Below are 27,992 nucleotides of genomic sequence, written 5' to 3' on the forward strand. Positions count from 1 at the left end.
GGGGACCAGAGGTTATACTCACTTCTGTGCCTTCTGCAGTCTGGTGGTTTGTTTCTTCTATCTTCGGTGTCTTCGGACACTGGTTTTCCTTCAGTGTCGAGAGGCTTGCTGGTTGTTGGATCACGAGGGCAGGGAAGCACCCACACTACATCAGAAACCCCTTTTTATAGCCAGATTATCCAGTCCGCCTCTCCTGCTGAAATCGATTCTTCCCATTGGTGGGCTTTGTGATTTTGAAAAATGCAGCAGTTTTAGATTATTGCGGGTTTTTTCCACTGATGTTAACCTACTCAAGGTTTAAGTAAGTGTTAATTGGGTTGGCCTCCTGTAACCATTGTGTAGGCCCTTGCTTTGTTTTGGGTTCCCTAGTTTTTTGAAGATCTGCATAATTTCCTTCCATAGTGTAAACATGGGGAAGACAATAGCCCGATAATGGCTATGAGTCAGTCCCACAGTTTTCGAGCAAGTGCTCTCCCATTGGCTTGAAAGCCCCATGCTTCGGGCTGACTCTGTCCCACCATTGGCCCTCCGATGTCCTCCCCCGTCCAATCACTGCTCTGCCAAGGTCAAACCGTCTCGGTTTCAATTCACAGCACAGACCGATCCCACAGCCCTTTTCCTTCTGGGTAAAATGAGGGGGTTTTCGTCCTCCCCTACAGTGTGTGGAGACAGAAGACATGGGTCTGGTTCTTAATGAATATTTTGCGTCTGTTTTCACAGAAGAGAAGGATGATGCAGATAATGTAGTTGAGGAGGAGTGTGAAATATATGAGGTAAACATAGTGCAAAAGGAAGTATTAAGGGGTATCTTTAAAAGTAGATAAATCGCCAGACCCGGATGAAATGTATCCCAGGCCGTTAAGAGAAGCAAGGGAGGAAATAGCAGAGGCTCTGACCATCATTTTCCAATCATCTCTGGTTACAGGTGTGGTGCTGGAGAATTGCTAACGTTGTACCGTTGTTTAAAAAGAAAGAAAGGGATAGACTGAGTAATTACAGGCCAGTCAGCCTAACCTCGATGGTGAGCAAATTATTGTGAAAAATTAAATCTCATTTAGAAAGGCATGGATTAATAAAGGACAGTTAGTATGGAATTGTTAAGGGAAGGCTGTGCCTGACTAACTCGATTGAATCTTTTGAGGAGGTAACAAGGAGGATTGATGAGGGTAGCATGTTTGATGTAGTCTACATGGATTTTAGCATGGCCCCACTTGGCAGACTGGACAGAAAAGTAAAAGCCCAGGAAATCGAAGGGAAAGCGGCAAGTTGGATCCAAAATTGGCTCAGTGGCGAGAAGCAAAGGGTAATGGTCGACGGCTGTTTTTGTGACTGGAAGCTGTTACCAGTGAGGTTCTGCAGGACTCTACTAGGTCCCTTGGTTTTTGTGGTATATATCAGTGATTTAGACTTTAATGTAGGGGGCATGATTAAAAAGTTTGCAAATGATACAAAAATTGGCCTTAAGTTGATAGTGAGGAGGAAAGCTGTAGACTGCAGGAAGGTATGAATGGACTGGTCAGGTGGGCAGAAAAGTGGCAAATGGAATTCAGTTAAAGCATTTGGGGAGGGCCAACAATGTTAGGATACTGTAGAGGAACAGCGACATTGGAGTGCATGCCCACAGATCCCTGAAGGTAGCAGGCCAGGTAGATAAGGTGGCTAAGAAGGTATACGGAATACTTGATTTATTAGCTGAGAGATAGAATACAAGAGCAGGGAGGTTATGCTTGAACTGTATAAAACACTAATTAGGCCACAGCTAGAGTACTTCATGCAGTTGTAGTCACCACATTACAGGAAAGATGTGATTGCACTAAAGAGGGTGTAGAGGAGATTTACGAAGATGTTGCCTGGACTGGTAAAATGATAGCTATGAGGAAAGATTGGATAGGCTGGGTTTGTTTTCTTTGGAACAAAGGAGGATGAGGGGAGACCTTATTGAGGTGTATAAAATTATGAAGGGCCTAGACAGAGTGGTTAGGAAGGACCTATTCCCCTTAGCAGAGGGGTCAGCAACCAATGGGCATAGATTTAAAGTAATTGATAAAAGGTTAATATTACAGGAAAGATGTGATTAGATTAGATAGAGTAAAAAGGAGATTTACGAGGATGTTGCCAGGAATTTTAGAGGGTGGTGGGGGTCTTGAACTCGCTGCCTGAAAGGGTGGCAGAGGCTGAAACGCTCAACGCATTTAAAAAGTACTTGGAAAGCACTTGAAATGCAGTAACCTACAAGACTACGGACCAAAGCTGGAAAGTGGGATTAGGCTGAATAGCTCTTTTTTGGCTGGCATGCGCATGATTGGCTGAATGGCCTACTGTGCTGTAAATTTCTATAATCCTTATGTTCCTCTTCAGTAGGGAAGGAGTCGAAAGTAGCAGCCATCCTGATTGGTGCTTCACTTACCTGTTTGATATATGTGTCATGAACCAGCATAAACCAGGAAATAGTGGGGGCTTGTAAAAAGGGAATAGCAATAATCGGGTGGTTTTAACCTCCATATTGATTGGACAAATTAAATTGGTCAGGGTAGCCTTGAGGAGGAGTTCATAGAGTGTGTAAGGGATGGGTTCCTTGAGCAGTACGTAACGGAACCAACCAGGGGGTAGGCTATCTTAGATCTGGCCCTGTGTAATGAGACAGGATTAATAAACAATCTCCTAGTAAAGGATCCCCTCGGAATGAATGATCATCGCATGATTAAATTTCAAATTCAGATGGAAGGTGAGAAAGTTGGATCTCTAACCAGCGTACTAAGCTTAAATAAAGGAGACTATGAAGGTATGAGGGCAGAGTTGGGTAAAGTGGACTGGGAAAATAGAATAAAGTGTAGGACGGTCGATGAACAGTGGTGTACATTTAAGGAGATACTTCACAACTCTCAAGAAAAATATATTCCACTGAGGAGGAAAGGATGTAAGAGGAAAGATAGCCATCCATGGCTATCTAAAGAAATAAAGGATGGTAACCAATTAAAAACAAGGGTATACAAAGTGGCCAAAACTAGTGGGAGGACAGAAGACTGGGAAGCTTTTAAATGCCAGCAAAGAACGACTAAAAAATGATTACGAAAGGGAAGATAGACCATGAAATTAAACTAGCGCAAAATATAAAAACAGACAGCAAGAGTTTCTATAGGTATATGAAAAGGAAAAGGGTGGCTAAAGTAAATGTTGGTCCCTTAGAGGACAAGACAGGGGAATTAGTAATGGGGAACATGGAGATGGCAGAAACTCTGAACAAATATTTTGTATCAGTCTTTACGGTAGAGGACACTAACAATATTCCGACAGTGGATAGTCTAGGGGCTATAGGGAGGGGGGAGGAACTTAACACAATCACAATCACTAAGGAGGTGGTACTCAGTAAGATAATGGGACTAAAGGCAGATAAATCTCCTGGAACTGATGGCTTGCATCCTAGCGTCTTAAGAGAAGTAGCGGCAGGGATTGTGGATGCGTTGGTTGTAATTTACCAAAATTTCCTGGATTCTGGGGCGGTCCCAGCAGATTGGAAAACTGCAAATGTAATTTAAAAAGTAGGCAGACAAAATGCAGGAAACTATAGACCAGTTAGCCTAACATCTGTGGTTGGGAAAATGTTGAAGTCCATTATCAAAGAAGCAGTAGCAGGACATTTGGAAAAGCAAAATTCGGTCAGGCAGAGTCAGCATGGATTTATGAAGGGGATGTCATGTTTGACAAATTTGCTGGAGTTCTTTGAGGATGTAACGAACAAGCTGGATAAAGGGGAACCAGTGGATGTGGTGTATTTGGACTTTCAGAAGGTATTTGACAAGGTGCCACATAAAAGGTTACTGCACAAGATAAAAGTTCACAGGGTTGGGGGTAATATATTAGCATGGATAGAGGATTGGCTAACTAACAGAGAGCAGAGAGTCAAGATAAATGGTTCATTCTCTGGTTGGCAACCAGTAACTAGTGGGGTGCCGCAGGGATCAGTGCTGGGACCCCAACTATTTATAATCTATATTAACGACTTAGAAGAAGGGATTGCATAGCCAAGTTTGCTGACGATACAAAGATGGGAGGAAAAGCAATGTGTGAGGAGGACACAAAAAATCTGCAAAAGGACATGGGATAAGTGAGTGGGCAAAAATTTGGCAGATGGAGTCTAATGTTGGAAAGTGTGAGGTCATGCACTTTGGCAGAAAAAAATCAAAGCGCAAGTTATTATTTAAATGGAGAAAGATTGCAAAGTGCCACAGTACAGCGAGACCTGGGGGTACTTGTACATGAAACACAAAAGGATAGTATGCAGGTACAACAAGTGATCAGAAAGGTCAATGGTATCTTGGCCTTTATTGCAAAGGGGATGGAGTATAAAAGCAGGGAAATCTTACTACAACTATATAAGGTATTGGTGAGGCCACACCTGGAATACTGCATGCAGTTTTGGTTTCCATATTTATGAAAGGATATACTTGCTTTGGAGGCAGTTCAGAGATTCCGGGGATGAGGGTTGACTTATGAGGAAAAGTTGAGTAGGTTGGACCTCTACTCATTGGCATTCAGGTGATCTTATCTAAACGATAAGATTATGAGGGGGCTTGACAAGGTGAATGCAGAGAGGATGTTTCCACTGATGGGGGAGACTAGAAGTAGAGGGCACGATCTTAGAATAAGGGGCCACCCATTTAAAACAGAGATGAGAAATTTCTTCTCTCAGAGGGTTGTAAATCTGTGGAATTCGCTGCCTCAGAGAGCTGTGGAAGCTGGGACATTGAATAAATTTAAGACAGAAATAGGCAGTTTCTTAAACAATAAGGGGTTATGTGGAGCGGGGGGGGAAAGTAGAGCTGAGTGCATGATCAGATCAGCCATGATCTTATTGAATGGCGGAGCAGGCTCGAGGGGTGGCATGACCTACTCTTGTTCCTTATGTTCTTGTGTTTCATGCACAAGTATCCCCAGGTCCCGCTGTACTGTGGCACTTTGCAATCTTTCTCCATTTAAATAATAACTTGCTCTTTGATTTTTTTCTGCCAAAGTGCATGACCTCACACTTTCCAACATATTAGCTGAGTGCAGTGCTAGACCAAAATGAACCACAGCCATAAATGTTGAAGGCCTTGAATGCCATTGGCAGTGCTAGCCTATGTTGCAGATTGGCTGCATGTAACTTTGCAGTACATAAGTCAAAGCCACAACTCTGTCCCTGCTGAATCAGAACCTGTGAAAGCACTTGCATTATCAGGTAAGTGTGTGCCTAGGACTGCAAGTGTTTTTATTTTGTGGCAGGGCAAAGACTCCACAGGTTAACAATTCTGTTAAAATACCAGACAAAATTTTTTTACATTAATTTCTTAAATCAACGCACAATTTTCTCAGTAACTTAAGAAAAATCTTCATTGAGAACAACAATTGCAACATTTTACCATGCTATAATGTAGGAAACCATCATTTTTAACGTATTATAATTAGTGTTTCAGGATCTATTTTCCTCCTTTTATAATTATGGTTTTAAATTTCTATTCCCCTGATTATGATTAGTTTCAAGTTTCTAATCCCCCACATCCCTCAATTTATAATCACCATTTCAGATTTCTGTGCCCCCCACCAATTATAATTATGGTTTGCCATTTCTATTCTCCCCCAATCTTAATATGGTTTCAGTTTTCTTTTTCCCCCATTACTGGTGTTTACATCTAGTCAAAATTAAGTGTTTAAAAATCTGAGCTCTAAATACAGAACCTAAATTGGTTCCAATAACAGGGCCAAGAAGATGTGGGTATGCTGCCTTTGTGGCTGTTTTTAATTAAAATGATGCTGTTTTGTAACTGTAGAACTTTTATTGAACCCTTCAAAATTTTTACATTTACTCATGGAAAAAGGTAAAAGGAGAGAGAAAACGGAATTATAGACCGGTTAGCCTGACATCGGTGGTGGGGAAATGTTGGAATCAATTATTAAAGATGAAATAGCAGCGCATTTGGAAAGCAGTGACAGGATCAGTCCAAGTCAGCATTGATTTATGAATTTTGACAAATCTTCTAGAATTTTTTGAGAATGTAACGAGTAGAGTGGACAAGGGAGAACCAGTGGATGTGGTGTATTTGGACTTTCAAAAGGCTTTTGACAAGGTCCCACAGAAGAGATTAGTGTGCAAAATTAAAGCACGTGGTATTGGGGGTAATGTATTGACGTGGATAGAGAACGGTTGGCAGACAGGAAGCAGAGAGTGGGAATAAACAGGTCCTTTTCAGAATGGCAGGCAGTGACTTGTGGGGTGCCGCAGGGTTCAGTGCTGGGACCCCAGCTATTTACAATATTTACAATACACATCAATGATTCAGATGAAGGAATTGAATGTAATATCTCCAAGTTTTGTGCAGATTGTGCGCGGCAGGGAGGCACGCAGGAAAAGGCGCTGCCGTCGGCAACGGATCGAGAGACAGCGGGCAAGGGAGAGAGCAAACATGGCTGCCCAACATAGAAAAGGGCCTGGAGATAGGCATAGACCCCAAGGCTGATAGGTTGGCCAAGAAGGAGCTGGTGTGAGGAGGAGGGTGAGGAATGCTGACCCCCTCCCCCCCCCCACACCAGATAGTGGTGTGGGGGCAGGGGGGTCAGCTTCCTGATGAGGCAGATGTTTGCCAGCAGCAGCCTGCTGAGGAGCATCAAGAGGACGAGGGAGAAGGCAATCAGCCAGCTGCCATAGGAGGGGCCCAGCATAGACTTGGGGGAAGAAGGCCCTAACGTCCAAAGGTCTACCGCCATCAGTTTTCTTTCATGGAGCTGACCGATGAGCAATGGCTGCGAAGACTCCAATTCAGGAAGGACATTCTCAGAGAGCTGTGCAATCTCCTGCGCCCAGATCTACAGCCTCAGACAATGCTGAGCACAGCTCTGAACGTTGAACCAAACTGACCATCGCACTCAACTTTTATGCAACTGGCTCTTTCCAGTCTGCAACTGGCTCTTTCCAGTCTGCAACTGCCGATATATCTAACATATCTCAGTTCTCCGTCCATCACTGCATCTGTCAAGTCACAGATACTTGCAATACATTTTGTTCCCAATGACCAGGGAGAAGCAGGTGGAGCAGCAGATGGGATTTTTGCAGATCGCGGGGTTCCCCAGGGTGCAGGGCGTCATCGACTGCACATACGTGGCACTGAGGGTACCACAAACCCATGCTAAGATGTTTATGAACAGAAAGGGATTCCACGCCCTCAACATCCAGCTGGTGTGCGACCACCAGCGCAAGATCATGGCAGTTAATGCCCGGTATCCAGGCAGCAGCCATGATGCCTTCATCCTGTGCCAGAGCAGTGTGCCCGCTGTGTTCTCGGGCCCAAACTAGGATTGTGGATGGCTGCTAGGTGACAAGGGATATCCCCTGTGCACTTGGCTGCTGACTCCCCTTCGCAATTCCAGGACTGCTGCCGAACATGCTTACGACGACGCTCATTCCGGTACCAAGTGCATAATTGAACACTGCATCGGGATCCTCAAGCAGAGGTTCCGTTGCCTGGACCGCTCTGGTGGAGTTCTGTAGTACTTGCCTGAGCGGTTGTCCCTATTCGAGGTCATCTGCTGCATGCTTCACAACCTGACAATCATGAGGGGCCAGCCGCTGAAGGTCGATCCAGCAATACCACCTCAGGAGGAGGCGCTGCAGCAGGAGGAGGAGGAGGACCAGGTTGCGTGTCGCCAGCTGCCCAGGAGGTGTCATCGCCATCCCAACCCTGCAAGGGAAGTGCAGACCCATCCCATTGCTGCTCGTTTCTGCTGAGTTAATGCCCACATCACCCTTCATCTTTGCTTTTCCATGACTATCTCAATGAGTCCTTTCATACATCGTTGGTCCCAGTCAAATCATACACCTGCCCAGAATTAGGAACACAAAATAAAAATGTATTACATAATAAAGAAAGGTGCAAAAAACAAACACACCATCATCTCTTGCCCTTGTGCATCTCCTTATAACCCCTTTTACGCAAACCTATCCTACCACTACACCGCAGTATCTCCCCTGTGGCTGCCTCATGGGTCTGGGAAGGCTGCTGTGTTTCCTGTGTAGAAGCTACAGATGTCCTTCTAGGATGCCCTCGACAAGTTCTGGCCCTGGAATGGCCGGCTGGAGACTGGGCAGCTCCTTCCTTGGAGGGTTCATTCGGCCTTGGCTTGGGCAACTCCATGCTTGGAGGCAATGGCAGAGTGACCGGTCTGGGGCCAGGAACTGTGTGATACTGAGAGAGCACATCATCAGGATCCTGGTCCGAGGAGCCTGCGTCACTCCCCGGGGGTGGCACACCACCACTGGCACCAATCTGAGGGAGTTCAGGTTGGTGCTGCGGCACCACACCGGAAGGGCCCCCTTGGCCTGTGGTGGACCCAGCCGCGAAGGCAACACTAAGGTGTCTGGTGGCATCAAGCTGAGACTGCATGAGAGCAGCCAGTCTCAAAGCCACCAGAAATCACAGCAGTAAGACGTTACGTGGCCAGTTGCCCAGAGTGCATAAGAGCATTCTGAGCTTCCAGGGCCGCGGCCATCCTCTCCAAAGCAGCACTGATACGCTTGTTCATTTGCGCCTGTGCTGTCACATCACCTACGAATCGCGGCATCACAGCTGGATCCGCATGGTCAATCTGGGAGTACACCATCGCCTGCACATTGTCAATGATGTGCTCTGCGGTGTTGCGCAGAACTGTTGAAAATGCAAGAGGCAGACTCCTCCATGCTTCTGACCACTTCCGACAGCCTGTCTGGCACCCTTGCTTCTGCCCCTAACATCTGGGAATGCTTGGCCTCCATCCTTGTTTCATATACTCCAATATCGATGGGCTCGTCTGAGTCCTCTTTAGCAGCGCTAACGTGTGCACTCGTCCCCTTCCCGGAGAGAGAGCACCAATGGTTCCCTCTGGCCGTCACCATGCTGCAGCCCATTAGGCCCTGGTGCAACACGCAGTGCAGACCCCTCTGTATGTCTATTAGATCCGAACGCGTACTCCCAGTATCTGAGCTGGCACGTGTGAGTGTAGGAAGCAGTGATGCGGTGCTGACAGCATTATTCCCCTCTTCCTCTGCCTCATCTGAGATGGAGCCAACAGATGGAGTAGCCTCTAGGCTCCCATCCAGGCTACTTACCCCAATGTCCTCGAGGTTGTCGGGATCGCCATGGCTGTCATTGCCTTCAAGGCTGTTGTCCAGGCCTCCCCTCTCTGTCTCCAGTTCATCTTCTCCTTGGCCTCGGCTGCCACTGCCTTCAAGGCTGCCGTCCAGGCTGCGTGTCTCACTGTCTAGGTCATTCTCTCCCTGGCCTCGGCTGCCACTGCCTTCAAGGCTGTCGTCCTGCATTGTCCTCCCACTTGCACCAGCGCTAGGACCCTCGCCTTGGCTCTCACTCGGCCTCTCATCTGCAAGCATAAATGGCATAAGGGCTGCCGTGAGAGGGAGATAGGGAATTGATGCATGAAGGTTGCATGTTGCACATTTTCCGAAGGAAAGGCACAGTAGGTGCTGGCGCTTTCAGGGAGAAGTAGCATTAAAGGAGGGCCTTCACGTACCCATACTGGCCACATCGGCATCAGCAGTACCGAAGGCCACAGGGCAGGCAGCATGTCTGCCCACTAGTGCCTCCACCCTCCTTCAGAGGCATCAGGATCTGAAGCTCAGCCTCCCCACCACCAGGCCTCCTTTGGTCCATGCGGGTGTGCGCAACCTTGGCCTGCAAAACAAAAAGTGGTTGAGTAGCAGTGTCATGAGGCCTCAAAAATGTGTGCACAAGTGTGTGTCCCTGACATGCAACTGTAACTGTGACAGTTACAGGAGCCTCCATTGCGAGAACACCCATATCCCCAACAATGAAATGCTGCTTCAGTGATTATATATCGTGATGGTGGGAAATGAGAGAAGGATGAAGGAGGGGCTCGCAGATGGAAGGTCAGCAGTTGGTGTAACAGGTACTTACTTTCATCAGACGAATGATGTCCTTCATCCTTTTTCTGCATTGGGTGGTGGTGCGGTCATGGATGGATGTCCCAGAGACATCCACAGCTATCTCTCCAGGCATTAGTAAAATCCTCCCGAGTAGGTATCCCTGCATCGGGGTACAGGACTCGCCTCTTTCCCTCCATAGTCTGAGTCAGTGTCTCGAGTTCTGCATCGGAAAAATGGGTTGCCCTCCTTGGTACAGGTGTAGCAGCCATGGCCTTCGCTCAAACACCTTCCCTCCTCAGGGCCGAGCAGCAAACCCTGGCCTTTAAGAAGGCCAGGGAGCAGCTGGCTCATTAAAACCAAATCAGCAGAAGCTGAATTTCCCCGTGCAAACTCTGCTCCAAGCTCCCCACCCACACCGCTGCAAAGTGCCGATTCCCGCCAGCCAGTACCGCTGGGCGCCATTTTTGTTTAAAATCGGTGAATTTCGATCCATTGGCTGCCACAACCATTGCAGCGGTAATGGCGGCCAAAAAGCAGTAGGTGTGCCCGTTTTGGGCAGACCTGAATTTCGGCCCCAAGTATTTCAAGAAACGTGAGTTATGAGGGCCAGTTAGCAGGGGTCTCTGAAGGCCGATCATGCTTGGTGAACTTTAAAAAAATTCTATAAAGAAATAAAAGAGAAAGATAAACTGCAGTTTATATAGATTTTCAAAAAGTATTTGATAAAGTAACGCACAAGAAACTTGAGGCAAAGATAATGATGACACATGGCATTAAGGAGAATGTGGCCACATGGACACAAAGATAGTTGGAGGGCAGAAAGCAAAGAGTAGCAGTAAAATGAAATTAGAAGCTGTCTGACCTGAATATTCCAGCATTTTTCTGTTTTTATTTCAGATTTCCAGCATCCACAGTATTTCACTTTTGGAATAACAGTAAACGGAAGTTTCTTGATCCTGAAAAATGTGGTATTCCACACAATGGCGTAACTGGAGGATATAGGCCCCAATGCAAACACAGATTTTTAAAAATCACAGAATGACAGGGAAAAGTGCAGCCGGCCAGGGAAGACCCTGCGCAGCTGCCCCTCGAGTGAGGGGATCCGGGGCGGCCGAAGAGGGAGCTCAGGCTCTGGGGGAGCCGGTGTGAGGGGGAGCCGGGACCGGTGTGAGGGAGGGTTTACCGGGTGGTGGGTTACCGCGGGGTCTGGGAGCGGAGCTGAGCCGGGTGTGGACGGCGGGACGATGGCGCTCCAGGTTCGGCTCTGTACGATTTCCAGAGCGAGAATGTGGGCGAGATCTTGGTGCGGGAGGACGAGATGCTGACCGTGTACAGCGAGCACGACATCGAGGGCTGGCTGGAGGAGGCCAACAGCCGCGGCCAGAGGGGCCTCTTCCCGGCCTCGTACGTTCAGATCCTGCGGGCTGGGGTTGGGGGCGATGCTGCGCCCGGTGTTGGTGCCGGTGCCGCTGAGTCCCTCGCCTCCTGCTATGCCAACGTGCCGACCGGCGGCTACGACAGCCCGGCGCCACCTCTGCCCCCCAGCGGCCTCCCTCTTCCGGCCTGCCCCGCTGCCAGCACCTTCTGCCTCTCGTCCAAACGGACGGCGGCAGCCTCGGGGGGCTGATCTTGGTGGGGCTGCAGCACCAGGTGTCGGGCAGCGACCATGATGACTGGGACGATAACTCGATGGTGGCGGACGAGCCGCTGTCCGGGGGCGGGGGAGGCGGCAGATTCTCGGATTTCAACGGGACGGGCCGTTATTGAGTGAGCATGGGGGTGAAGTTCCCCGTCATCTCGGTGCCCCACATCCCCGAGAAGCAAGCCACCGGCCGCTTCGAGGGGGACTTCGTCTCCAAGTGGCTGACCCTGTGAATGAACCACATAACGACCCATCCGGTGGCTGGCCCGCTAAGACGCCTTCCAGCACTTCCTCACCTGCAATAACGAGAAGACTTGGAAGCAGGGCAAGAGGGAAGTCGAGAAGAACGACATGGTGGGGGGCAACTTCTTCCTGACACTCAGAACCCCCCTCGACCTGCAGGAGGTGGAGAACAGGGCCGACGGGTTCAAAACTTTAACCAAGAGGATGGACTAGAACGTTTTCCAGCTGAGCCACACCGCCAACGAGTTCGCGAGGAAGCAGGTGGTGGGCCCCTCTTCAGGCGAGGGCCCCGATGCCACTGGATTGGCATAGTTACGCCACTGGTTCCACAGTGGTCTGTGTTTGAGCCACATACATAATCTGAATGATCTGAACTTATGAATTCAGGGAACAATGTTGGTTTGTTAATGACACTAACTTGGGGTATATGGCAAATTGTGACTGCAGAAGGACATAAATGGGCTAGGAGAATAGATGGATGGGTGGTAGAAGTAATTCAAAAGTAGAAAAATGGGAAGTAATACATTTTGAAAGAAAGACTGGGAAAGGAAATACACCTTAATTGGTAAATGTAGTAAAGGACCAGAGGGAGCTTGGCACGCAGATACAGAGGTAATTAAAAGTAACAGCGCAAGTAGATAGGACCATGAAAAAGGCAGACAGAATTCCTGGTTTATATCTGAAGACACAGATAATGTTGAACTTTATAAACCCTTAGACTTAGTTGGAGTACTGTGCAGTTCTGGGCACAATTACAGGAAAGATATAAAAGCAATAGAAATGGTGCATTCACTAGGATGTTACTGGAGATCATGGGTTGCAGTTATGAAGAGAGACTTGAGAAATTTTTTTACTGACGGAACTTAAGAAGGTAAATGAGAGCCCTTAAGTAGGTCTTCAAAGTTGTGAAGGATTATGATGAGGTCAATAGTGCAGACACAACCAACATTTAGTAAATCAGGAAATAGTAATTAAATAACAAGCTTGTGTTTTCAAAACCAGAGGTTTGTAGGGGGTAGAAAATTCTGGATAGAAAGTTTTAAGTTACCTTGGTTATAAGTTTTGAATTTAAGGCTGCAAGATTAAGGTTACTTGCCACAAGAAATATTTCTCTATGAAGGGGAGGCCTTTCTTAAGAGACTATGATTCCTATTTATATATATATATATATATATATATTAAAAAAGTTGTTACCAAGAATACAGTTACATAGAAAATTTTGGAGGAAAGAAAGCCAGGGCTAAAGAGATTTCTTTTTGATAATTTGAGGTCCCCTTTATTATAAGAGAATGAGTTTCAACACATTATGCTTGCGGTTCCTCTTACTGCTAAAAAGAACAAACGTCAAATCTAAGTATGTGTTGAGTTAGATGATTCTGGCCAGGAAGGAGTGGCTACTATTGGCCTCAGTGCCCTTTGGTTAGAGAGAAAGAAAAAGTCGAGCTCCTGCTCCGTACGTTCAATCCAGATGGAAAATGTGCACATGTAGGGCTCAAGTTTCGGACACCCGCTAGAACGGCGCATATCGGAGAGACCCGCCTAATTTGTGGAACAGAAATTGCGCCGACTACTTACCTCGCGATTCTCGGATATATGTCGGGCCGTTTCCAGCTTGGCGTGGCGCAGCAGGAGCTGCTGGGGGCGGAGCTACAGCCCTGCGCCAAAAAGAGTGCCGGCAGCTGTGTGTGTGCACAGCAGCTCCTGGCCCTCCCAGCGCGTCCTATCTCCGGGCGACGACCCTATCCCTGGCCGAAGGGACATCACCTCTATCCCAGGCCGAGTGGCCTGACTGCCCTTACCTCTTCCGCTGCGGGCAAGCCCCGCCCACCCGAAGTCCTCGTTGGTGGCGGGGCCCACCCGCCCGGCATCTCGCTGGGGGCGGGTCCCGCCCGGTCCTCGTCAGCGGCGAGGCCCGTCTGACTGGCATCTCCTGGGGATGGACCCCACCCGAAGTCCTCGGCGGCGGCGGGGCCCGCCCAACTGGCATCTCCTGGGGAAGGGCCCCACCCGAGCAGCTCTTCAGCAGGCTGTTGGAGGGCTCCCGGTGCTGCAATAGGTGAGTAGAAACTTTTAATTTTTTATTTATTGATTGATTTTTTTTTTTGATTGATTTATTGATTTATTTATCATTTATTATTGATGATGGCTATGGTAAAAGTGAAGTGTTTAATGCTTTGTAAAATCCCCTAACTTCCCTCTAACTTCTCTTCCCCCACCCCCCCCCCCCCATTCTCTCACTACCTGCGCCTAATTTATAAAGTGTAAGCAAGGTTTTTCTGAGCGTACAAAAATCGACACTTAGTCCATTCTAAGTTAGTTTGGAGTAACTTTTCGCTGCCTAAACTTGCAAAACAGGCGTAAGTGGCTGGTAACGCCCCCTTTTGGGGAAAAAAAACGGTACTAAAACCAAACTATTCCAACTAAGTAGAACTGGAGCAAACTAAATGCCGAGAATTGCGATTTCTAAGATACTCCATACTAAACTAGTTGCTCCAAAAAAATAGGAGCAACTCAGGCCGAATCTTGAGCCCATAGACACTAGGTGAGGTTAGGATTGGGCTTCCACTGATGCAGTTGGATAGCCTGCAAAAGTGTTAAAACTCTCATAAATAATAGCCACTTGGATGAGATACCAGAAAACAAAATGATGCCATGTAATTAAAACCCCACACGCAGTCAATACGTTTAGAACAGAATAGACTGGGAGAAAATCAACAAGACAAAAAAAGAACTGAAGATGACCACCTGAGGGTGCTCCTGTATAATGCAAGGAAGGTCACATGGTTGTGTCCAATTGCCTTTATAATTCTAGTGATTTTTCTGGTTGGATTAGTTGCTTTGCCCTTGTAAGCAGAGTGAATTTGTCTTTAGTTGAAGAATGATTACCACACCTAAAAGAAAGTAATAGTCCTTTTCCTTCCTCCTCCCCTCATCCCTATATCTGCTTTTTAATTTACTTGCACTTCCTCATTCAGCCAGAAGGGTAGTGCAGTCAGAACCACAGACCTGCTTTCAATGCTATTTCTTAGACTGCTTGACAGGAGATGTGCTTCTCTGGCCACTGTCGTCTTCCTCTTCCTCCTCCCCTCCCCTCCCCTCCCCTCCCCTCCCCCCTCAGGGTGATCCACACAGTGACATTCCATTATGAAACTAAAAAAACGTATCATAGAGAAATTAAATTCCATTGCGAACGGAGACTGGGACTCATCTGACAGTGCTCTGATTAGAACTCTTTTCTTAGGGTATGCTAAAGGACTTAGCAGTCTGCATGGATGAGTGCAGCTCCAACAACACTCAAGAAGCTTGACACCATCCAGAACAAAGGAGATCGCTTAATTGGTACCCCATCCACCATCTTAAACATTCACTCCCTCCGCCACTGGCGCACCATGGCTGCAGTGTGTACCAGATGCACTGTAGCAACTCGCCAAGACTTTTTCGACAGCACCTCCCAAATCCACGACCTCTACACCTAGAAGGACAAGGGCAACAGGTGCATGGGAACACCATCACCTCCAAGTCACACACTATTCTGACTTGGAAATATATTGCTGTTCCTTCATAGTCGCTGGGTCAAAATCCTGGAACTCCCTCCCTCCCTAACAGCATGGACTGCAGCGGTTCAAGAAGGTGGCTCAACACCACCTTCTTGAGGGCAATTAGAGATGGACAATAAATGCTGGCCTTGCCAGTAACGGCAATATCCCAGGAACAAATTTTTTTTTTTAATAACTTGGAACATTTCTATTACAGGATCTGTAGCTTATAGTGTCCCACAGTTTAAAAAAAAATATTTCTCTGTTGATTATTTGATTTACTATGTTAGTTTTGAATGTATTCATAACATATTCAATTAATATAAATAGCATCTAATATTAATATACAATAAAAATCTAAGTTATTTTTCATGAAACAATGTGAAGGAATATATTCGGCATGCATAATAGCTATGTCATTTTAGAGTTAATTTGTTCCTTAGGCCTTTTGAGAACACCAGGGATTAGCTATACCCCTATTCCCTCTCCAAGATTCCCAGTTAGCTCAAATGCATGGACAGTACACTATTGCTAGGAATCTTAAGGGAAAATGTAAAACAATTAATTAATGTACATTTTAATGTCACGGTTTTTCACCCTTTTCGCAGTGCCAATGAAAAATTGTCTCTGCGCTTCCAACTACAATGCTCATCCTCCACAATCTTCCCACGATTTTCAGTACGATCAACCATTCCATCCTCCTCTTGCTTCTTCTCTCCTTGGTCATCCCCATATAACAAGCACATGCCCTGCAATGACTTCTTCCTGTACCCACCTGGTCATCATTAGTATGTCACACGTCTACATTCTTCGTCACCCCCATTCCTTATATACAGATTGCCTCTTGCCAACTTTATTTTTAAGCATGGGGTCAGCTTCCATATGTATGCCATGAAATCTACATCTTCTCTTTCAGTTTCAACTTCTGTAATACTCTCCAACTTTCTGAGCTCCATGTACAGAAACTCCAACTTATGTAGAACTCTACTGCTTGCACCCCATCTTGTACTAAGTACTGTTCACATATCACATGATCTTCACTGACTCCACCCCAGTTTTTTAATTTCAAAATTCTTTATAATTCTCCTTCATTGCCTTGTGCTTACCTACCACTTCAACCTCCTCTAGCCCTATGTCTCAAATCAAGTGTCAGCTGTGGCTCAGTTGGTAGCGCTCTTGCCTCTGGGTCAGAAGGTTGTGGGTTCAAGTCCCATTCCAGAGACTTGAGCACAAAAATCTAGGTTGACACTCCAGTGCATTGCTGCCTTCTTTCAGATGAGATGTTAAACTCTCTCAGGTGGAAGTAAAAGATCCCATGACACTATTTCAAAGAAGAGCAGTGGACTTATCCCTGGTGTTCTGGCCAATATTTATCCCTCAGTCAACATAACAAAAACATTATCTGGTCATTATCACATTGCTGTTTGTGAGAGCTTGCTGTGCGCAAATTGGCTGCCACAATTCCTACATTACAACAGTGACTACACTTCAAAACTTACTTCATTGGCTGTAAAGCACTTTGGGGCATCTGGTGGTCATGAAAGGCACTCTATTATAAATGCAAGTCTTTCTTTTTATCACACTCTGACTCTGTCTATTCTTTTGCTATTATTGACGACAGAGCTTTCAGTTAACATGTCCTTAGATTCTGGAATTCTCTTTCTAAACCATTGCCCCTTGCTATATCTCTATCTTTAGAAATCCTCAAAATCTACTTCAACCACATCTTCAGCTACCTTCTCTAACTCTTCTCCCAACCCTTATTTGGTGTTTGAATTTACCCCGTGAAGCTTCAAAGGATATTTTAATGCATTAAAGACCTTGGATAAATGTGAGTTGTGGTGGTTTATTGTATTTTAATAGAAAATTTAGGTAATACTGTGGCTAGCAAAAATATGTAAATGCAGCAATTACATGTTACAGAAAACATGGTAGCCTGATGATTGATTAATTTGTAACAATAACAGTAACAACACGTTGCATTTATATAGTGCCTTAACATGAAGAACATCCCAAAGCCGTTCACAGATAGGTGTGAGGAAAACAGCACCAAGCCAGGAAGGGAGGTCAGGAGGTATGTGAACACATTGAAATAACATACTACTTGGCCAGCAAAGAGTCAGATAAAGGTGGACAAAGGACTCCACTTCCATTTCAACCTCCACCCTGTCCTGCACTGTACTTAACTCCAGGAGTTCCCACATAGCTCTTTGTACCAACACTGTAGACAAAAACAGTGTGACATTAAGATCTTGTTTAACTATATCCATCATACTAATCTCTCCAGAGTATCCCTCCCCCCCCCCCAGTAGATGACATCTCTTCCAGATGTCACCACCACCTTTTTATTAAAAACTCTTCCAGAAGAGGTGTGAATACTATAAATATCAGAGCCAGGTAGCTGAAACAAGTGTGAACAGAAAGAACAACTTTGGGTGCATATCTGAGGATATTCCCACGCTAACAAAGAAGGATTGATGATTTTTACAAGGCTGCTCCTGTGCTCCACAAGGAGAATTTTTTACATATCTTATCCCTAGTTCAGGCCTCATTTGTGTCCCTTTTTGAAGCAGCAGGATGCACCTACAGGGCTCAAGTTTCGGTCGAGTTGCTCCTTTTTTTTGGAGCAACTAGCTTAGAATGGAGTATCTTAAAAATTGCAATTCTCGGCATTTAGTTTGCTCCAACTCTAGTGAGTTAGAATAGTTTTGTTTTAGAAGAGTTTTTTTTCAAAAGGGGCGTTACAGCCACTTACGCCTGTTTTGCAAGTTTAGGCAGCGAAAACTTACTCCAAATGAACTTGGAATGGAGTAAGTGTAGATTTTTGTACGCTCAGAAAAACCTTGCCTACACTAATAAATCAGGCGTAGGGAACGAGAGATGGGGGTGGGGAGGGAAGTTTACAAACAGTAAACACTTCACTTTTACAAATAAAGAGCCATCATCAATAATAAATGATAAATAAATCAACCAATAAAATCAAAAAAAATTACAAAATAGTAAATAATAAAAAAAATCAATCAATAAATAAAAAATTACGTTTCTACTCACCTATTGCAGCACCGGGAACCCTCCAACAGCGTGCTGGGACGGGCCCCCTCTGTGTCTCTCTCTCTGTCTCAGTCAGTGTCTCTGTGTTTCTGACAGCGAGGGGAGGGGGAAGGGAGAGAGGGGGGAGGGAGGCGGTGGGAGCTGAACGGGAGGGAGGGGGGGAGGCTGAATGGGAGGGGCGGGGGGAGGCTGAATGGGAGGGAATGGGGGGGGAGGCTGAATGGGAGGGAGGGGGGGAGGCTGGAGGGAGGGGAGAGCTGAACGGGTGGAGGTGGAGGGGAGCTGAATGGGAGGGAAGCCCGAGTCCCGATAACTCAGCACATCTTCAATGCCCGGGGAGCCCATTTGGCTAGGGCTAGGGGCGGCGTGCTTCGGGCCCCTCCCACGCAGCATCGCAGAGATTCGGGCTGCGAGGAGCTACTGCACATGCACGCACACTCTAGCGTGCATGTGCAGAGGTCCCGGCACTGTTTTCAGCGCCGGGACCTGGCTCCACCCCTGACCCCTTGTGCTGCGCCACGTCTTGAGGAGCTCGGAGAATCACAAGATAAGTTTTCGGCACCTTTTTATTCCAGAAAGTCGGCGCACCTTATGGAGGTGCACCCTTTTTTTTACAGAGGGCGGAAACTTGGGCGCTCAATTTCTGCCTGCTCAGTTGGGTGGGAAATTTTGTAGATTCTGTCCGGCCTTGCTTTTTGACTCAAGTGCTTCCTGGTAAGTCAGCCCTGGTTTGCCTGTAATAGCACAGCTCCACACGAGACTGTTGCAAAGTATGGTTCTTTCAAAAAAGTCATCGTAGTTCCTGAAAATCTCGTTGGTCATTCAACAGTAGAAAACTTCTTCGTCCGGCTTCAGGTCGACCGGGGCTTTTTGTCTTACGAACGGCTTGCGATGGAGCAGCGGCATCCCCTCCTCGGACAGGCAGTGCTGGTGTGTAGTAAGTGGTGCTGGATGTTTCTCGGCTACTTTTTGGCCCTTTCCCCTGAGTTCGAAGAGTGTTGCGGTGTGTCTCTCTCCACCCCCACCCTTGCTGCTCCCCGGCGGGCGGTCGCTCCTCTATCAGCCCGTTGTAGCGGCTCGGTCGCTTCCTCTTTGGGTGGGAACCTTTGTTGTGCTGCTACAGCCCATATAATTTAAATGACCCTGTCTCAAGGATGTGCAATGAGGTCAGTGGCATAGCTAACCAGCAGGTAGAAATTCTGCTCACTGCACTTCCACCCCCCCAAAGGTACATGGTATTTTTAGACTATGATTACATTCAATTAATCCTTACATGTGAATTCTCATGTTTGTGAGACAGCTCTTTCCCTGTTTCCAAGATGTTGTAAGGAGTTGCCATGTAGGTATAATAAGTGTTTCTTCCAGTCCCATCTTTTGTCGCTATGATTTTCTGATTTTATTTCACTGATAATATCAGGGCCCATGAGATTGCCACGAATCTCAGCATGTACAAGGTTTACGAGCATGCTAATTCAGCAAGTGTCATTCAAGTTGGTGATGGGATGTCATCCAGCAGAGGCAAAGGCTTGTGATCAGAAGGAAAAAATAAAGCTGAGGCTGCTTTTATATCCAAGGCGGGTCAACCAGTTCAAGTTGCCTTTAATAGGCATTCCCATGAGCTGTGAAATTCCTTCCTAGCTGTGAAATATCAAAGAAAAATCAGTTCAAAACCAATCCCTACAACACCCATTGATCATTATAACTAAGTGCAGAAACATTAGTATAAATGGGAAATAGCTATAGATTTGTTCCTTAAGTCCGATTGATCACTACAACCATTGATAGTTGAAAGTAAATTCCACTATACCTTCCAATAAGTAAACCTGACAAACTTCAGTTAGATGGCAAATGTCCCTTTAAATCAATAAATTCATAGCAGCTTACCCTCCAGCACTCCTAACCGCTACACAGCAGTGTAATTTAAAAGATAAAACCTTCTACATCACAAATCAGTCAGTATCCATATGATTATGAAAATAATCTAGCTATCACTCTATGTTCCAAATAAAATGATTAAATAGAAATGTATCATTTTTAGGCAGAAGAACAAGGAGGGGAAAAGAAAAACAACGTCCCCATTTTTTAGCTAAGGGTGAAGCCAAGTGTAGAGAAGGCATCAGGCTTGTTCAGGCTCGCCGCCGTAGGGCCTGGGCCACTTTAACTCCCAGGCCTTATTTAAATAAGTTAAATCTAACTCCCACCTAAACCTGACATTAATCACATGGTGCGGGCGAGTGCAACAGGAGGTTGCCACCAGGGCATGTGGAAACGGTCCCAGGCAAAGGTAAGTCTAGTGGGGAGGGGTGGTTCCGGAGATAATCATACAGGTGAGGGAATCCTGGGGCAGGGGTGGCCCTCCTGATCCACTAGGAAACCTTTTTTATTAACAAAAAAAATTTGCTTACCATTTTCTGGGTCTGTTGCTTCTTGGTGCCTGGAGTTGCTGGTGTGACGGGCACCGGGCAACTGCATTTTAAAATGCCATAGGGTTTAAATTCCATCATCAGACATGGACTTCTGAATCTAGTGGGCTGGTGAGGGCCTCACACGCATCCCAAATCCCGGGCGTTAATATACTGGCCAGTGTGAGTGGTGCTAAGCCGGAGGGCAAGATGCTGCCACTATTTTAAACCCCCCCTCCCACACACCCCATTTTTGTCCGGTGTGGGGAGGTACAATGGGCTCTAATATTCTCTCTTGCCTACCAGTCAGGTTGTTTCTGAAAATGCATATGAAAGACTCATTCAGGCTTCATAAGCCCCCTGGCTAAACTAATAAAGCTAGATGGATGAAAACAGATTGATTTGCCCACTGACTACCCACGAAGATTTGCTCAGAGCAAACTCTCCCAATGGCTAATTGTAACTGAATTGGTGAATTTAAACAAATAGAAAAAATAATCCTGTTTGATTTGAATTGCTTTCTCAGCCAGCTTCTATACATTTTTGCCATTTGATTGGGATTGAAGATGGAGAGGAAGGCCTCTGACTGGAGCTTATCTTCAAAAGGCAGAAATAAATGCTGCTATTTACTGGGTGAGCCTGGGGAGTTTCTACTCTAGGCGCTGATATGTTTTTCAGAATGCTTCATTTCCTTGTGCTTGTATTTCATCGGCTATATTACACCCACGACGGTTGGTCAATACAGGTCAGAGCATCCAAACAATTCAATTTTACTGCTATCAGAAGAGAGCGGCTGGTCTAAAAACTGAAGCGCTGAAAGTGAACAATTATAGCTGCAGATGCAATAATGATTTTTGAAGGAAATGTATTCCTTAACTAAGTATGTTCACCTAAATAGATTAACTAGAGCTGCCACCAGAGTGGTATTTTGCTTATGCTTTAATTTGAAAGACAATTTTATTGTGTACTCTTAATAAACTGACTTTCATTAGAATTTATGGGTAAGAAAAAATTAGGCTTCTGAAATAGAAAACAATATTTCTCATTTTCTACAATCTGGTAAATTTAGTTTTATTTATTCAATAGAGGATTTTTTTCCGCTTTCTCAATACGATGCAATATAGCCATTGAGTCTATGTAATTATGAAGTCTCTTAAGTGTTTAATTTATTTGAAAAGATTGGGTTTGGATATCCCTTGCAGCTGATAAACAAAGTATACAAATCTGTGTACACAATACTCAGATTCTGGTCATAAAATATTATTGAATGCTCGCTTTTCCATTTTACCAGGTAGGTGGGAGTTGTACTATGGAATGTGTAGTGTTATAGTATTTTGAGGACGTTGCGCAGACCTTTACGTAGCTTCCTGTGACTATTTATCCTGAACTTTGATGAACGTGTGACTCCACCACCACCAAATTGAAGAAATTGCCGGGAATGCTAACATAGTGGTAACGTCACTGGACTAGTAATCCAGAGGCCTGGACTAATGATCCACAGACATGAGTTCACACCACAGCAGCTGGGGATTTAAATTCAGTTAATTGAATAAGTCTGGAATAAAAAAACTAGTATCAGTAATGGTGACCATGAAACTACCGGATTGTCATTTAAAGACCAATTTGGTTCACTAATGTCCTTTAGGGAAGGAAATCTGACATTCTTACCCGGTCTGGCCTATATGTGACTCCAGACCCACAGCAGTGCGGTTGACTCTTAACTTCTCTCTGAAATGGCCTAGCAACTCAGTTGTACACAACTGCTACGAAAAACAATAAGAATAAAACTGGACTGACCACCCGGCATCGACCTCGGCACCGGCTACGGACATGACAACACACCCAGCCTAGTCGACACTGCAAAGTCCTTCTCACCAACATCTGGGGACTTGTGCCAAAATTAGGAGAGCAACAGCCTGACATAGTCATACTCTCAGAATCATACCTTTCAGCCAATGTCCCAGACTCCTCCATCACTATCCCTGGATATGTCCTGTCCCACTGGCAGGGGTGGCGGCACAGTGATATACGGGAGGGAGGGAGTGGCCTTGGGAGTCCTCAACATTGACTCTGGACATCATGAAGTCTCATGGCTTCAGGTCAAGCATAGGCAAGGAAACCTGCAGATTACCATCTACTGCCCTCCCTCAGCTGATGAATCAATACTCCTCCATGTTGAACACCGCTTGGAAGAAGCACTGAGAGTAGCAAAGGCACAGAATGTACTCCGAGTGGGTGGGTTCAATGTCCATCATCGAGTAGCTCAGTGGCACCACTACTGACTGAACTGGCCGAGTCCTGAAGGACATAGCTGCCAGACTGGGCCTGCAGCAGGTGGTGAGAGAGCCAACACAAGGGAGAACCTACTTGACCTCGTCTTCACCCATTTACCTGTTGCAGATGCATCTGTTCATGACACCATTGGTAGTAGGAATCATCGCACAGTCATTATGGAGACGGAAGTACCGTCTTCACCACTGAGGACACCATCCATCATGTTGTGTGGCACTGCCACCGTGCTAAATGGGATAGATTCAGAACAGATCCAGCAGCTCAAAACTGGGCATCCATGAGGCACCGTGGACCATCAGCAACAGAATTGTATTACACCACAATCTGTAACCTCATGGCCCGGCATATCCCTCACTATACCATTACCATCACACAAAAGGGACCAACCCTGGTTCAATGAAGAGTGTAGCAGAGCATGCCAGGAGCTGCACCGGGTGTATCTAAAAATTAGGTGTTGACCTGGAAAGCTGCAAGACAGGACTACATGCATGCTAAAAAGCGGAACCAGCAATCTATGGACAAGGCTAAGCGATCAGATTAAAGCTCTGTAGTCCTGCCACATCCAGTCGTGAATGGTGGTGGACCATTAAATAATAAACTGGAGGAGGAGGCTCCATGAATATCCCCATCCTCAATGATGGTGGAGTTCAGCACAAATGCAAATGACAAGGCTGAAACATTTATAACCATCTCCAGCCAGAAGTGCTGAGTGGATGATCCATATCGGACTCCTCCTGAGGTTCCCATCATTACAGAAGCCAGTTTTCAGCCAATTCGATTCACTCCAATTGATATTAAGAAACCGGATACAGCAATAGGTCCTGACAACATCCTGGTTGTTGTGCTGAAGACTCATGTTCCAGAACTAGCCCCGCTTCTAGCCAAGCCGTTCCAGCTACAACACTGGCATGTATCTGACAATGTGAAAAACTGCCCAGGTATGTCCTTTCCAGAAAAAGCATGACAAATCCAATCCGGCCAATTACCGCCCTATCAGTTTACTCTCAATCATCAGCAAAGTGATGGAAGGTGTCGTCAACGGTGCTATCAAGTGGCACTTACTCACCAGTTAGCTGCTCAACAATGGCCAGTTTGGGATCCGCCAGGACCACTTGACTTCATACCTCATTACAGCCTTGGTCCAAACATGGTCAAAAGAGCTGAATTCCAGAGGTGAGGTGAGAGTGACTGCCCTTGACATCAAGACATCCAAATCCGCCAATTACCGCCCCATCAGTCTACTCTCAATCATCAGCAAAGTGATGGAAGGTGTCGTTAACAGTGCTATCAAGCGGTGCTTACTCACCAATTACCTGCTCATTGATGCCCAGTTTGGGTTGCGCCAGGACCAGTCAGCTCCAGACCTCATTACAGCCTTGGTCCAAACATGGGGAAAAAAAGAGCTGAATTCCAGAGATGAGGTGAGAGTGACTGCCCTTGACATCAAGGCAGCATTTGATCATAGGGCATCAAGCAGCCCTAGTAAAACTGAAGCCAATGGGAATCGGGGAAAACTCTCCACTGGCTGGAGTGATACCTAACACACAGGTAGTTGGAGGTCAATCATCATAAGGTCCATCATAAGGTCACAAGTGGAGATGTTCGGTGATGACTGCACAGTGTTCAGTGACTTTCACAACTCCTCAGATATGGCAGCAGTCCATGCCCGAATGCAGCTAGACCTGGACGATATTCAGTCTTGGGCTGATAAGTGGCAAGTAACATTCGCGCCACACAAGTGCCAAGCAATGACTATCTCCAACAAGCGAGCGTCTAACCAACGCCCCTTGACATTCAACGGCATTACTATTGCCGTATCCCCCACCATCAACAACCTGGGGGTCACCATTGACCACAAGCTTAACTGGACCAGCCACATAAATACTGTGGCTACAAGAGCAGGTCAGAGGCTGGGTATTCTGTGGCGAGTGTCTCACCTCCTGACTCCCCAAAGCCTTTCCACCATCTACAAGACACAAGTCAGGAGTGTGATGGAATACTCTCCACTTGCCTGGATGAGTGCAGCTCCAACACACTCAAGAAGCTCAACACCATCCAGGACAAAGCAGCCCGCTTGATTGGCACCCCATCCACCACCTTAAACATTCACTCCCTCCATCACCGATGCAGTGTGTACCATCTACAAGATGCACTGCAGCAACTCAACAAGGCTTCTTCAACAGCACCCATCAAACCTGCAACCACTACCACCGAGAAGGACAAGGGCAACATGGGATCCCCACCACCACATTTCCTTCCAAGTCACACACCATCATGACTTGGAAGTATATCGGCATTCCTGCATCGTTGCTTGGTCAAAATCCTGGAACTCCCTCCCTAACACTGGGAGTACCTTCATCTCATGGACTGCAGTGGTTCAAGAAGGTGGCTCGCTACCATCTTCTCGAGGGCAATTAGAAATGGGCAATAAATGCTGGCCTTGCCAGCGATGCACACATCCCATAAACAAATAAAAAAAAATGTTGCAGGAACTAGAAAGCCATTTTCAGGGAGCCAAAACCTTGCTGTTTAGCGGATGGATTTCTGAAGAGAAATGTTGAAGTTAATGACCTGCTAAACCAATATGTCAGCTAGCTAGCACCATCTGGGTATCATAAGCAGTTTTTTCTTCCCACTTAAGAATAAATAAAATTGAAAAATACTAAGGGATATTGAGCATTCTCATTATCAATACAATTTAAAATGGGTGGCAAGAGGGAAGACAGGCCACAGCAATGGCCTGAAGCACAGAAACAATGGGACTTCTACCCACATAAAAGACCCTCATCTTTTATATACGGAGTGAAAAGAAGGCCATGTTGAGTAGACTAGACTTATATTCTCCAGAGTTTAGAAGGATGAGAGGTGATCTCATTCAAACATGCAACATTTTTACCGAGCTTGACAGGGTAGAAACATAGAAAATAGGTGCAGGAGTAGGCCTTTCGGCCCTTCGAGCCTGCACCGCCATTCAATGAGCTCATGGCTGAACATGCAACTTCAGTACCCCATTCCTGTTTTCTCGCCATACCCCTTGATTCCCCCTAGTAGTAAGGACTACATCTAACTCCTTTTTGAATATATTTCGTGAATTGGCCTCAACAACTTTCTGTGGTAGAGAATTCCATAGGTTCACCACTCTCTGGGTGAAGAAGTTTCTCCTCATCTCGGTCCTAAATGGCTTACCACTTATCCTTTGACTGTGACCCCTGGTTCTGGACTTCCCCAACATTGGGAACATTCTTCCTGCATCTAACCTGTCTAAACCCGTCAGAATTTTAAACATTTCTATGAGATCCCCTCTCATTCTACTGAACTCCAGTGAATACAAGCCCAGTTGATCCAGTCTTTCTTGATATGTCAGTCCCACCATCCCGGGAATCAGTCTTGTGAACCTTTGCTGCACTCCCTCAATCGCAAGAATGTCCTTCCTCAAGTTAGGAGACCAAAACTGTACACAATACCCCAGGTGTGGCCTCACCAAGGCCCTGTACAACTATAGTAACACCTCCCTGCCCCTGTATTCAAATCCCCACGCTATGAAGGCCAACATGCCATTTGCTTTCTTAACCGCCTGCTGTACCTGCATGCCAATCTTCAATGACTGATGTACCATGACACCCAGGTCTCGTTGCACCTCCCCTTTTCCTAATCTGTCACCATTCAGATAATAGTCTGTCTCTCTGTTTTTACCACCAAAGTGGATAACCTCACATTTATCCACATTATACTTCATCTGCCATGCATTTGCCCGCTCACCTAACCTATCCAAGTCACTCTGCAGTCTCATAGCATCCTCCCCGCAGCTCACACTGCCACCCAACTTAGTGTCATCCACAAATTTGGAGATACTACATTTAATCCCCTCGTCTAAATCATTAATGTACAATGTAAACAGCTGGGGCCCAAGCACAGAACCTTGCGGTACTCCACTAGTCACTGCCTGCCATTCTGAAAAGTACCCATTCACTCCTACTCTTTGCTTCCTGTCTGCCAACCAGTTCTCAATCCACGTCAGCACACTACCCCCAATCCCATGTGCTTTAACTTTGCACATTAATCTCTTGTGTGGGACCTTGTCGAAAGCCTTCTGAAAGTCCAAATACACCACATCAACTGGTTCCCCCTTGTCCACTCTACTGGAAACATCCTCAAAAAATTCCAGAAGATTTGTCAAGCATGATTTCCCTTTCACAAATCCATGCTGACTTGGACCTATCATGTCACCTCTTTCCAAATGCGCTGCTATGGCATCCTTAATAATTGATTCCATCATTTTACCCACTACCGATGTCAGGCTGACTGGTCTATAATTCCCTGTTTTCTCTCTCCCTCCTTTTTTTAAAAAGTGGGGTTACATTGGCTACCCTCCACTCAATAGGAACTGATCCAGAGTCAATGGAATGTTGGAAAATGACTGTCAATGCATCCGTTATTTCCAAGGCCACTTCCTTAAGTACTCTGGGATGCCAGTCCATCAGGCCCTGGGGATTTATCGGCCTTCAATCCCATCAATTTCCCCAACACAATTTCCCGACTAATAAGGATTTCCCTCAGTTCTTCCTTCTTACTAGACCCTCTGACCCCTTTTATATCCAGAAGGTTGTTTGTGTCCTCCTTAGTGAATACCGAACCAAAGTACTTGTTCAATTGGTCTGCCATTTCTTTGTTCCCCGTTATGACTGCCCCTGATTCTGACTGCAGGGGACCTACGTTTGTCTTTACTAACCTTTTTCTCTTTACATATCTATAGAAGCTTTTGCAGTCCGTCTTAATGTTCCCTGCAAGCTTCCTCTCGTACTGTACTTTGTCCTCCTTTGCTGAGTTCTAAATTTCTCCCAGTCCCCGGGTTCGCTGCTATTTCTGGCCAATTTGTATGCCACTTCCTTGGCTTTAATACTATCCCTGATTTCCCTTGA

General features: G+C 46.1%; 1 protein-coding gene across 10 annotated transcripts in view; it reads left to right on the top strand.

Annotated features, from left to right (window-relative positions):
- rhbdl1 (rhomboid, veinlet-like 1 (Drosophila)) overlaps window positions 1-27,992 on the top strand; it is a 452,859-nt gene that overhangs the window by 27,659 nt on the left and 397,208 nt on the right. For 2 of the 10 annotated variants that reach the window (XM_070900989.1, XM_070900992.1), the window contains exon 2: window positions 21,308-21,414. The exons of 6 other annotated variants lie outside the window; for them this stretch is intronic. The gene's annotated coding sequence lies outside the window, so the exon portion shown is untranslated. Of the gene's footprint in view, window positions 1-17,276; window positions 17,403-21,307; window positions 21,415-27,992 lie in introns of those variants that run through there. 2 more of the 10 variants (XM_070900990.1, XM_070900994.1) reach the window with 2 other exon arrangements.

This window comes from Pristiophorus japonicus, chromosome 15 (assembly GCF_044704955.1).
Source record: "Pristiophorus japonicus isolate sPriJap1 chromosome 15, sPriJap1.hap1, whole genome shotgun sequence".
NCBI classification, from domain to species: domain Eukaryota; kingdom Metazoa; phylum Chordata; class Chondrichthyes; family Pristiophoridae; genus Pristiophorus; species Pristiophorus japonicus.